Genomic DNA, 12,816 nt, shown 5'->3' with positions numbered 1-12,816 from the left:
TTTCTAACTCCACACTTAACTGCCGTGCTGTGCTAAGGTTAGACGACAACACGGGGGATACATTTTTGAGAGCCAGTCTCATCCTTCACTTCACCGTGAGTTTACTGGGGACGCGGCGGTGCCGATCAGCATCGCGCTACCGGTGTGGGACAGCGGCAACCGGCGAGCTCCCGCCCCGGCACGTCCCCCACTGCCCTCGGCGCCGGGGCGCCCGCTACGCTTTTCACCTCGGTTCCGCCCGGCACGGCAGCCTGTGCGGGATCCGACGACACAGCGGTCTCTAGCCGACGACGAGCCCCTCACACCCCGGCGGGAGGCCGGCAGCGGCGGCCCCGCTCGGCGGGAGGGCGGCCCCGAGAGGCGGGCGGCCGCTGGCCCTCCCGCCAAGGGCAGGCGGGGGGGCGGCCGGCGGGGGAGGGCGCCGCAGGAGGAAGGGAGGGAGGGGGGAGGCCGGCCCCGAGCGGCGCCGCCGGCCACACAGGTGCGCTGCCCGCCCGGGCGGGCGCGACGGAGGGCGGCACTCCCCCCCACGGCCCCCCGCCGCCCCACCGGCCACGCAGGAAGTTTCACAGGCGCCGCGGCGGGAGCCCTGTCCGGAGCCCCCGCGCTCCCCTCCCCCCCGGAGCGAGTCCTGCTCCCCCCTCCCTGCAGCTGCGGGCCGACGGAGACTCCCGGCCCCCGGCCCGGCCGCGGCTCCCGCTTGCCCCGGCTGCCGGCGGCGTCCCACGCCTCTGCCGCCCCTGGCTCCGCGCCGCTCGCAGCGCCTGGAAACTTTCCTCCGCCGGCACCTCCATCCCGCAGCCGGCACAGCCCGGCCCGCCCCCCCTCCGCCCTCACACTTACGCTCGGCGGGCGGCGCGGACGGCGCCGGGCCTCCGTCGGCTCCCGCAGTGCCGCGGGTCGCGATGTGTGGCGGGGGCTGGGGGCGCGGCGGCGGTTCGGAGGCGCGAGGCCGGCGTGTCCCGCGTCCCCGCGGCTGAGGCGCCTCCGCGGTCGCTCCGGGTCCGTGTGCGAGGAGGAGCCGCCCGCCCGCCGCCCTGCCTCCCGCCCTCCGCCCGCTCGCCTTCCCCCCGGGCTGCTGGCACCGGGCCGCGATGTCACATGACGCCGGCGCCGCTCGCCCTGCCAGGCTCCCCGGGCCGGCGGGGTGAGCGGCGGTGGGAGGGTCACGGCGGGGAGCGCGGCCGGGCGGTTCCCCGCCCGCGGGGTGGAGGCTCCGCCGAGGGGCCGGGGCGAGTCACCGCGCACAAACAGGCGGGCACGCACTGACTCCGCGCCGCCCGCCCTGCCTCCCGGGGGCAGACAGACTCGCACAGACACTAATTATCCCCAGCAGCCCGGGGAGAGGAGAGGAGGGGAGGGGAAGGGCGGGGCGGGGAGTGGGGCCGCCACCGCCCCGCACACAAACCTGCCCGGCCGGCTCCTCCTCCCCCCCCGCCCGTGTGTCAGGCAGAGGCGTGCGCCTGGCACCCGGCCCCGCAGCGCAGCGCACCCCTTCCCCTCCCTCCCTCCGCGCCCACCCCGGCCGACCTGCGGCGGCGGCAGCAAAACAGCAACACCCAGCGCCCGGGGGGAAGGAAGGGAGGTGCTCGCTCTGGGGCGCTGCCGCCGAGCTGGCTTCGCCGGCGGGGGCTGGGAAAGGGAGGGGGACGGCGCGGAGCCGGGCGGCGGCTCCCCCGGCCCTGCCGCCGCGGGGCGGCCCGCGCCGCGCCCCGTCGCGCCGGGGAGGTGGCGGGGCCGGGCGAGGCTCGGCTCGGCGGTGCGGGCTGGCGGCCGGAGCGCGGCGGGCGTGGGGCAGAGGTGTCGGCCCGCCTCTGCCCCGGCTTGGCGGCTCGCCCGCCCCGGCCGCCGGGACTGCCGGCTGCCTGAGGCCCCTGCCGGGGTGGTGGTTGGTTTTGGGTTTTTTTATGGCTGTGATCGGCCCGTCGCGCCCGGGTGCGCTCCCGCCTCCCGCCGGGGAGAGGCTCCGGGCGGGAGGGAAAGGGGCAAACGGGGAGAGGCGCTGCCAGCTCCCCTCGGCTCGGCCTCCCCTCGACGGAGGCGGCGGCCCCGGGCGGGCGCGGCCGGTGCCAGCCGCGGGGCCGCGCAGGCAGGGGCGGTGCGGGTGTGTGTGTCCCAGCCCTCCCCCTCCCCGGGCTCCTTGGCGCTGAGCCGGGGGCTGGCGGGGCTGAGGAGGCGCGGCCCGGCCCCGCGGCGCTGGGGCACCGGGGCACGCCGTGGCGGCCGGGAGCCTGGGCTGCTCCCGGCTCGGTGCTTACTGATTGAGACGGAGTTTTCCGCGGGATGCACTGCACGTACGGCCCGTGAAACCGGAGCCGCTTGTCTCCGTACCCGAAGACAGTCCGAGGGACTTCACTCAGAGCAGGCGTTTTAAAAAAGATAACTATCCTGGCCTAGTGTCTGAACTCTATTGCTTAGGGAAAGGTGCTGCCACTAGTGCACCGTATTGTGCTTACAGTTGTTACAGTGTGTCGTACAAAATCATGTCCTCTCCTGATTAGTGTGGGGTACCTAAAATGATGCCAAGGGATAGGCAAATGCCGTGCTTGGCAAGGCCCTGCCCTGCGGTGCAAGCTGCGCGGGCAGATGGAGAGCCAGCGGTGCTTCTTGTGGACAGAGAGGGACTGTTTGCATGCTGCCCCTCTCGTGGGTGAAGTCAGTGGTAGGTGCTGAGCAACTCCAGCTCCGTGGGATCAGTCTGTGTGTTTAACTACCTGAATAGGACCCTAATGTAACATACCTGGTTTTTGCATATTTGGGTTGGAATTTCTGTTATCTTTGATTACTACTAACCCAGCCAGTAATGCTGTAAAAGCAAAACAAAAAGGGAAGCAAAAAGGATTGGGGAAGTGTTTTCAAATATGCTGATGTGTGCAGGCGCATGTTTCTTCTATATCTTTACTTCTAGGAGGTTTTTATGCATCCCTTGACTTAGCTGGCTAGTCTGTATGGCTTTAAAAAGCAAACTAAGACACCAGCCTGAAGTCCTGAAGGATATGACTCAGTGACATAACAATAAATTGTACTATCTCCTGCTAAGTAATTACGCTGTATCATGTCACAACAAGGTATTGTTGAAATACTATCATGTAGCTCATAAAATGTCATTTTTTTATTATAAGCCTGTAAAATAAACAGAATTGCTGTGTTAGAACATAGACATGGACACAAAGCATTTCATTAGGGCTGTGAAAAGGAGCTGCTGTAGTTTTCTTGCATGAACATGCTCAAGATAAAGTAGTTACGTCCCAGTTTTGTGTTCTTTTATTCTGGGAACTAGCAGAGGTTACACAGCTAACTAGAACCCTTAGGTCTGAGGCAGATCATGAGAAATCCCAAAATACTCAGTAGTAGCTAGCATGCTGCCCCTGTTAAAGTCACTGGGTTTTCCTGCTACCTATTATCTAGTTCTGGCCCCAGATGAACCTGTTTTAATCTGGCGTAATTTTACTGACTTCTTGTGAAGTCACTTTGGATTTATATTGGCAAACGAGAGGAGAGGGAGGATTGTGAATGATGCTTTTGCAGTACCAAGCAAGCATGTACATCTGTCAGCATTTTGTTGCCTTCCTGTGCTTGGTTTTCTTACTGCAACAATGGAAAAATTTGAAGGGGTGTTCAAATTCTGAAAGGAGCACAATCTCATTGATTTTAATGGGAATTGAAAAATCAGGAGGGAGAAGCTGGGAACACAAGAGAGTTCTTGCCATCTGGTTAGCAGACCCAGCAGTTTAACCAGGTCTGGAAGTGTTTCTAGATCAAAGGACTGGCTGATGGCAGCCCTTAACATCTTCCAGCACAACACCTCCTCCATCCCTGCTCTGCCCATCATCCCTGCAGCATTTCAAATGTTGATGGGCTGAATGACTTTTCTCTCAAAACAGAAGGAAGAGAAGTGGTATGCAAGTCTTTGGTATTGAAAGGATAAAGAATATTGCTTGGGTGTCCTTTGGTTTGTAGCACATGGCATGAGCCCTTACCATGAGATGGAGCATTTGACATGATGTGGCCTTGAGGATCCATACTCCCAAGCATTAGAGAGAGTGTTGGCACATACAGATTTCTGGTATAAGCAGACAGGAGGTGGTATGTAGAGTGGGTGGAGGGGAACATAGAGATTTTTGGCATGAACAAATCAGTATTAAAATGTTAAATGAAAAGGTATAAAATATTCAGATGTCTGTTAAAGGACCAAATCCAGACATGATTAAATGAGCCCTTGCTACAATAAGCTAAATTGCCACTGTGATGAATGTGACTTAAATTGTACACAGATTTATGGCTTTTAAAGGTAAAAGACATATTCTGCTTTCCCAAAATCAGTTAAAAGACGTATTTTGTGTACTTTTGCAGTTCTTAATTCAGCTTCAGGTTATGGGGTGAAGTTGGAGTGGTTTGCTGGTCCCAAGCAATGCGAGTGTTAAGCTGGCATTTCTTCCAAGCTGCTCTGTGTTACAAAATGTACTATGTAGTCAGTGAGTGGTATTTTTGCAGGGAAAATGTGCGCTGGAATCAGTGGACTTTTCCTTTAGTCCACAGATACAGGCTACGGCCTGGACATGTTTGAGGTATTTGGATATCTGTGTATAAACTTTCTGTGTTCTGCAGGGTTTCAGGTCAGATAGTCACCTCGTGCATCTGGTACTCACTGAACTGCTTCTGGAATGAATGAGAGAGAGGTTGTCACATAGTCAGCAATATTAATTATTTTTGTGAAACAGTTCCCATCTTGAAGAACCATAAATTTCACACTTAAAATGGTATTTATTTATTGCACCCCAAATATTTAATCTCAGCAATACAGTGGTGCTACAGGCCAGTGTCCAAGTTTTTAGAGATGTGGAAGTCGAGACAGTAGGACTTTAAATGATTCAGAAGCTTAGGTATGTCTACACTGCAGTCACAGACGTACCTGAGCTGTTTTTTAACTAGCCAACTGGGGAGCTGGTAGCAATCCAGCTGTGGCAGCCTGGAACTCAGAGCTGGCTGGAAAACATGCCCAAAAAGCTGGGTAAATACTTGAGTGGTTAGGCTGGCCTGAATGCAATGGCTAGACTACTGCTGGTGCCCAGGCTAGCTAATTTAAAGCTTGCCCGGCTTTGTTTACACTGTATTGCAGTCACATCAGTTGTGACTGTAGCATAGACATACCCTCCTGTGAATTCTGTGACTCAGCCCCGTCTTTTGGCAGACGATTCCTGTGCCATTCTGGGAGCTGTGTGGGTAGCGTCAACTCACTGGTCCCCAGGAAAGGCTTTTGCAGGTATTAAAAACCTCACAGTGCAACATACAATGCTCTTTTACTGCGTTGAAACTTCCCATATTGAAACAGTGGGCTCTCATCTTGTAGCCACTTGGGTATGTGAGCAACCCCTGAGTCAATCCACGTGTTTGCATAATTGGGAGGAAGGGCAAGGTGGCATCGAGCAGCCAGGCTCCCCAGCTCTGCTGCGCAGGTGAGGGCAAGAGGAAACCACCAGAGGAGCTTGGGCAGAGCTGGTGTTGAGGTGCATGGGGCCTAGAGCAGAGGCAAACGCATGAACCCCTCCCTCCTCCTGCCCACATGCTGGATGACGGGACTCCTGCTGCCTGACCTGGCCCAGGATCCTCCTCCCTGCCTGCCCCTTCCTGTGGCCCCAGGACTGAGACAATTGCTGTAGTTCCTCACCCCTGAAATGAATTCTCATTTTGTGCAGAAACAAATTTTGAACACCACAACACAAGGCTCTTGTGTTCACCACCTCACACAAGGAAAGGATGGATGGCTGCTCTTTCTAGTTAAAACCACTGAGTCACACATGACTGCTTTTAATAAAAAACAGCCCTCTGAGGGTCAGCCCTCGAGTCCGCTGCAGCAATCAAAAGTACAGACACAACATTTGGGGACTGCGGGGGTGTTGTATGTTGAATTTCTTGTTACGTATTCATATTTTTGAGAACTAGCATATTTTTGTTGCTGGTGTCACTGCTATTGGAGGCTGCTGGCCTTGAATTTTATTATTTGAAGTGGAGAAAGATTGTTGTGTTAAGTATTGATGTCCAAGATATAGTTGAGGGACACTTGAGATTTCCATAGCAGAAAGAATAGCAGCAATTTTGGAAGTAATAGCAGATATGTATGTGTAAAGGTTGTTGGGTTTGGAGACCAAATTCTCATCAAATTTATGCTGACGTGAACTCAAGAGGTGTGATGTTGATGTAATTTAGAACACAGTCTTGCCATCTGTGTAGATGTCCTGTCTTTTACTACTGTTCTTGAGCTTTATTACTATAATGACATTTTCCTCAGTTCTGGGGCTGGAATTTCTCCTCAGAGTATAGAACAACAAACAGAAAGATGATGTGATTTACTCATACAAAAAATATATGCAGTCAGTAGTTTGGTTATAAAAGTTGTGTTACTTGTAGTGTCTGTCCACCGTTCCTTCCCAACAGAAAGCAATGAATAAGAAGTGAGTTGCTCTGTTCACCTCAGTTCACTGGATATAAAATGTAAACTAGTCTGCTTACATAGCTGTTGACTTCCACTGTATAAAGATTTGCTTCATGTTCCAAAATATGCTGTGAAAGTCTTGAATCAATGGGAAGTCCAGAGTAGTAATTCTGCTCTTTGCTATTCTCAAAAAATCTTGTGTGACAGTTAGACAGAAAGTCAGATTGTTAACAGATGAAAGTTGACTTTGCTGTGCAAAAAGTAATCTAGAGGTATCTATTTATGCCTATTGAGGATCCATATCATGTAAAAGTCACTTTGACTTTGTTCAGTCAGGCAACTCAATGGATGCAATGCCAGACTGCTCCTAGGAGAAAAGTAGATCTTGGATCTTCCAGGAGATAGTTACAGCTATCTAACTATAGTAACATATAGTTAAGGCTGCTATACCTCCCGTTCTTATTTATTTGTTTGACTGATGGGGAAACAGATAAATTTTAAGATACTATGTTAATTTTTTTGGTGTAATTAAAGCATTTCCCTATTTTGTCATGTTTCATTATGTATGGCTTCAGCTTTATATAACTTGAGTAGGACCCTCTGAAGGTCTCATATATCTAGAGGCTACAGGTTTTTAGGTGTTGCTAGAATGGGGGAACAACTTTGGGTCTAATTTGGGTGATTGAAAGGTGTCTTAAAATATGGAAAATGCTAACACCCATTTTTGCCTTTTTTTTCCTCCTTTCACATTTGGGGAGCTTGTGTAGTTTAGGATGTACTGTCAGAAATTAAAGAGTCCGATTCAGGTCTGACATAACTCCATTGACTTACTGGAATTTCCACAGTCACAAATGACTCATAATGCTCAATATTCAAAAACAGCCTCCAAAAGCATGCAATTTTGGGAAACAATGATTTTTTTGTGTTTTTTTTTTTTTCTCGCAAAGCTGGTATTGCGTGAAAAATGTATACTAGCAGATTTGAAAAGCTAATGTAGGACTGAAAAATGTTGTATCTCTTTAATGTCATTAAATACTCACTGAAAAGTTAGCACATTTCTTCTCTGAATTGTGAGGTCCTGAAATGACTTATCAGACAAAGTGTAGAATTTAATTCCTTTGTCTGAAGAAATGTACTGAAGTTGGTATGATATTGGTTCCTTCCCTTGCAGTTTGAAAAAACTGCAGAATCTGACCAGTTTGAACTAGCTGCCATCTTTAGCTAATTTTGTGTGTATTTATTAAAAATATCACTATATAAAAGAAGTATGTCAGTAAAGGCTATGACAGCCTGGAGAAGAAATGGCTTCAGGGGGACCTAACAGCAGCACCCCCAGCTCCTACAGGGAAGTTACTGAGAAGGTGAAGCTGAGGCCACAGTGTGAGAATGGGAGACAGTGGTCATAAAACCGAGGGAATGGCAGGGAGGTATGTTCCAGCCAAACCAAGAAAAAACAGTCCCTTGCCATGAGATTTGCCCAGAGAGGCTCTTAAATCTTTTCAAAAGGTTTTCAGAATCTGGCTGGATAAGACCTAGACAAACCTATTCTGAATTCAGAGCTGAATCTACCCTGAACAGGAGATTGGACCAAATGATCTCCTGAGATCACTTCCAACCTTACTGATGCTGTGATTCTGCAGTAAGTACCACTTTTAGAGCAAGATAAGGATCATTATGTGCTATAAAATCAGGCTGTTCATGGCAGCTGCTACCTATAAAATGTTGTACTTGTTAAGTAGAGAACCTGAATGAAAACAAATTGCAAGTTAAAATTACCATAATGCAGATATTAACAACAAAGTAAAGGAATGGCCAGTGGCTACCATCTTCCATACCTCTATGTAGTACTATATACTCCAGCAAGAGTGGTATCTGGTGGTTAAAAACAAAGAACAAGTGCTGTTCTCTATTTTTACCAGCGATACCTTCAATTTTTATTATTTTTTCTTTTACTGCATATTCTACATATTAAAAGCAAAAAAGTGTTTGGGAAAATACATTCTTTCAAAAAGTTTTTTTTTCTTACATGTCTAATTTTTTAAACATAACTGCTGTTTTCATTATACTTCCAAATTACTTTTGGAAAGAGATGTTATTAAGAAGATGTTATTCAGCGTATAAACGGAAAGATTAATGTTCTGGGTGATATCAGCTATAGTGTGAAATATAGTCCCCTCATAAGAAATTTTAGTTCTTTGCCTTCTACACAGAAGTGTAGTAAGTAAGCACCTAGTAATACCATTATTAATCCACCTATTTTAACGAAAAGTTATCTGACAAAAAATTTTAATTACATACTCTGCAATACAGTTTCTACAGTAGATAGGTATCTTTTTATTTGCAGAACAAGATCCTAAGCTCAAAAATTAATGAGAGAAAAGGTCTATTAGATTACTATTGCTTTGACCATCTGAACCTCACACTTCCAACTACAGTATGAAGCATAGATGAAATTTCACTAATAGAATATGGGCAAGCAAATTGAGACAGTACAGCCAGCAGAAACTTGAGATGAGGATTATCTTGTAGGTCTGGTTTTTCATCCTAGCTAGGGTGTGTTACCTTAATAAGTAAGCCAAATAATTACTTATTTACAGATTCAGCAAATGGTAAGGTCACACTGGCATTTCTGAGCAAAGAACCGCACTGAACTGATTGGTTCAAGTGGCCTGAATTTCTCAAATACTCCAACTGTAGTTAGAATTCAAGCAAAGTCTATGGGATTGTAAAAGAAGCGATACTGGGATAGAAGGAGATGTGGCATTCAAAACATCCAAAGGCATTGGAGAGTACTACATAGGTATCCTGTCTACAGCTCAGTTCATTGTTCAGGCAAAGAAACTCATTCACAATAAGTGCAGGTCTTCCAGTTGTGCTCATAACTTTTTCAATACAATAGGAAAAGCATTTATACAGTGTGTTTTGCCAAATACCTTTGTAATTTTTCATGAATCAGATAAAACTAGCACCAGAAAACCATTTTCCAGTCTAAGCTTTAAGGGAAGACTCACCATTTCTGTTCCTTAGTCTACAACACTTCATGTTAGTATTATATTTTCAAAAATGACCAGGTCCTTTTTAAGTTCTCAACTTTTCAGCGTGCACCTTGAGACACTTTTGAAGCAATCAAATTGTCAAAAAGTGAGGGAGTCAGTACATCCTAGAAATTGTTTTCTGTTGGTATTTCTTAAGGCAAACATTTTTTTTTTTGTTGTTGGCTTTTTTTGTGTGTGTGTGGGTTTTTTGTTTTTTTTTTTAATTTTGTTGCTGGTGACTGGAGGAGGAAATAGGATTGAAATGTCTGTATGTATATATATCCATACACTAAATGCACTGGAGTCATGATCACCTACTTGCCTTCTCAGTGCTGGATCATTTAATATCCCTCTTTATATTTACATAAACCCTGTCCTTTGAATGTGCAAAGGCAATCAACCTGTGTCTGACCTGTTTTACATGATTTTGGAAAACTACTAACTGAAGTGGACTAACTGTACACTTAGAATGGTGTCAGAGACTGTTTCCAGTACTGCACACATAACTTATGAATGTTTGGATCATTGAAGAGTATCTAAATGGCCTTTGTTTAATTAAAAACTGTGCAAGGGTTAACAGTTCCAGTATCAGTATAATTGGCATTTGAGGAGCTGTGAAATATAAACCTAGGGTGGCAGGTATATACAAAAAACCCCATGGAAGGTGAACATAGTACTTCTGTTCACAAAATCTGCCTACCTGTATTGCCATGTGATATTAATTAATTCTTACTCACTTCTGGTCCTAAATGATTGTGCCTGATGTCTCTGACTTGTTGTTTCCTTGTTTCACTGCAGAAGCAGAAGCAGCATCTGTACTGGTTGTAAAAGGAGCACTTGTAGTAGTTGGTCAAGAAAGGCAAGATTACAACTGACACTAGTTTAAATAAAAAAACAGTTGGGCATTTTATATGCCTGCGATGCAGGGGATCTCCATTTCAATCTTTTGAAATCTCCATTTCCATCTTTTTCTTCAAACTTTGATGATAAACATAATTGCTAAGGGAATTTCACTTTGCTACTTTTCAGTGAAATAGGGCAGTGTGATTACCATTTCACTCAAGGAAAACAGAGGTAGTGATAGCAGGGAAGGATGAAAATTAGTGTCTGAGTAGATTCTCTGTTAAACGTTCAAATGCCTATTTTGGCTTGGAAATATGGACTGACTGATGGTTCAAGGGATCAAGAGGTGAACCTGGCCTTCTTGAAGACATTGAGAAATCAGTGAACCATCCTTCCTCTTTTTACATGCAGATGTCCACTTGGAATTCAGTTGTATTTGGTGGAGCAATGGAGAATTGATAGGCTTGGAGGATAGTGGATCTTTTCTAAGTCATTTCCAGAATTATGAACATGATGGTGAAAAAGCATTTGCAAATTGGTTTAGAAACTTCTTTTTCCCTACCATATGATAAAGAAATATTCATGAGTAATAGAAAAACGCCTGAGGCCGTGAGCATACCACTGTGGTTAGGTAACTTTGCTCAGAGTTTGCTCTGAGCAAGCTGGTGACTTTTGAAATGCACTTAGCCAGCTGCCACCACAGGCCTTGGGCATGGAGAGAGCACTGATACAACTGACTAGCTCTGCTTTCTGGGCTAGTTAGCCAGGGTGCATGGTCACACTGAGACTCTGGGCCTGGAGTTAGCTTCTCCCAAGATGGGTTGGTTTCTGTGCACATCCCTGTCCTGAGTAGTCCAGACAAATGCAACTTACCTTTTTTCCTGTTTCTAAGCTGTGGAATGTCTGCTTGTATGTGCTGCCATGTCTCAACGTATGAACAAAATCTACCCTTTCAGTATTTTTAATGGCTGTCCTATGACTAGTTTCACCCAGACGCTTCAGCCATGTTCAGTCCCTTATGGGCCTGAGGGCAGGCACACAGCCTCCCAGACCTGGAGAGAGGTGTGAAGGGCACCTTTCCCTCGCAGCGCTCTCACACCGAATGCTCTTCTCTGTGTAGGGTTCGCACAGAAGAATGTTACATCCCTTCTGACATCCTTGCCCTTCCCTCTGCAGAGTCTGGTTATGTAACTTTGCAAGGCTGAATTCCAGTATCTATAGTAACATTTAAACAGAAATGAAACAGTTCCCAAAACAGGAAAAAGTTACTGAAAACTATCCAGAAATGAGATCTTACCTCTCCTGGGTCACACAAGCAGCAAAATGTGGGTTGCTGGATCTATATAAACCATAGATGAGATCCTTATCCTTATTGTCTCCTTTCACAGTGTGCAAGAAGGACAGAAGAGAGGAAGAGGTCTTCAGAGAGAGACAACTGACCTGGAATGGGAACGGGGGAGAACAGCCATATGGCCACCTTCCAAAGATGCTTTCAGAAACTTGGTAAGAGGGTTTTACTGGGGATGTGTGTGGGAGGAGTCATGGGGACGTTAATAATAGCTGCACTTTAAAGTGTATTGGTGCTGGGAGAGCACTGCTGCTCACATGCCAGCTGAAGAGTTTGTATGGAATGTCTGAATTACATGGGACTGAGAACACCAAGATTAGGAGAACATGAAGATGGCTTTTCAGTCAAGTTTACTCTCCTCTGTCTACACCGAAGACATGCTCTCTCCAGGCTTCTCTGGATCCCTTATGAACAGCAAAGCTACTCCTATGGTGATCACCTCTCAAAAGAACTCCATCAGCTTCTGGTGAGGCATGGCCAAAGCAGGTTCACATCAGTGGAGAAATTCCACTTTTAGTGAACAGTTATTTAGAGATACCATCATAAAAAATTGCTGTAGCAATTCTGAAGCTTGATTTTAAAGTAATTGTAAATGCTCAGTATTCGTTCTTGAGCACAAAAAGGTGTCCATTCACATTTCTTCATGCTTATTCTATGAACATACTTTCAAGGGGTACTTGTGCTTTTTCTGCAGGTATCCAATCTGCTCTTTTATCCCTTTGGAGCATACAATACCCCAAATCATCCTTTGGCCTGTTCCCATTGTGCCTGTTGCCATCTCTCCTCTTTATGAAGCCTTTGCAGAGAGCATCAGGAGAAGACAGTATGTTGTACATACTTCTAATAAAAGGCCTGGACAAACTGCTACTGGTCAGCGATGTATTCCATGAATAGTTGGAAATTTAGAGTTTGGGGCTTGTGGAGCCTCTAGTTTTGTACAGAAAACACGTATTTTTCTTGGATGACCCTAACGGCTCTCACTTCTAATGCAATTTACAACATTTTGTTATACCATGTCTGAATGCTTGACTTTTGAAAAGGAAATGTGATATGATTGTAGGATTATATTCTGGCACAAAATTACATCTCTTTTTGGAGTCTATTTATGGCAGGTAAGAAGTATAAATTCAGAATACAGAAGTCTCAAATCAGATTTT

The 12,816-nt window shown here is 47.3% G+C and overlaps 1 protein-coding gene and 1 long non-coding RNA gene across 6 annotated transcripts in view; one reads left to right on the top strand and one right to left on the bottom strand.

Moving 5' to 3' along the window:
- Positions 1 to 1,257, bottom strand: part of KLF3 (KLF transcription factor 3) — a 29,008-nt gene extending 27,751 nt beyond the window's left edge. For 4 of the 5 annotated variants that reach the window (XM_074904649.1, XM_074904648.1, XM_074904651.1 and 1 more), the window contains exon 1: positions 844 to 1,257. The gene's annotated coding sequence lies outside the window, so the exon portion shown is untranslated. Of the gene's footprint in view, positions 1 to 227; positions 301 to 843 lie in introns of those variants that run through there. The other variant, XM_074904652.1, reaches the window with a different exon arrangement.
- A 265-nt stretch (positions 1,258 to 1,522) lies between these two features.
- On the top strand, positions 1,523 to 12,474 carry LOC141959610 (uncharacterized). Its single transcript, XR_012633474.1, has 3 exons — positions 1,523 to 1,585; positions 11,700 to 11,814; positions 12,354 to 12,474. It is a non-coding gene; the product is annotated as an uncharacterized LOC141959610 (long non-coding RNA).
- Positions 12,475 to 12,816: the final 342 nt, after the last annotated feature.

This window comes from Athene noctua, chromosome 4, assembly GCF_965140245.1.
Source record: "Athene noctua chromosome 4, bAthNoc1.hap1.1, whole genome shotgun sequence".
NCBI classification, from domain to species: domain Eukaryota; kingdom Metazoa; phylum Chordata; class Aves; order Strigiformes; family Strigidae; genus Athene; species Athene noctua.
The sequence above is the reverse complement of the archived record's forward strand: the minus strand, read 5'-3'. Positions and strand labels throughout refer to the sequence as shown.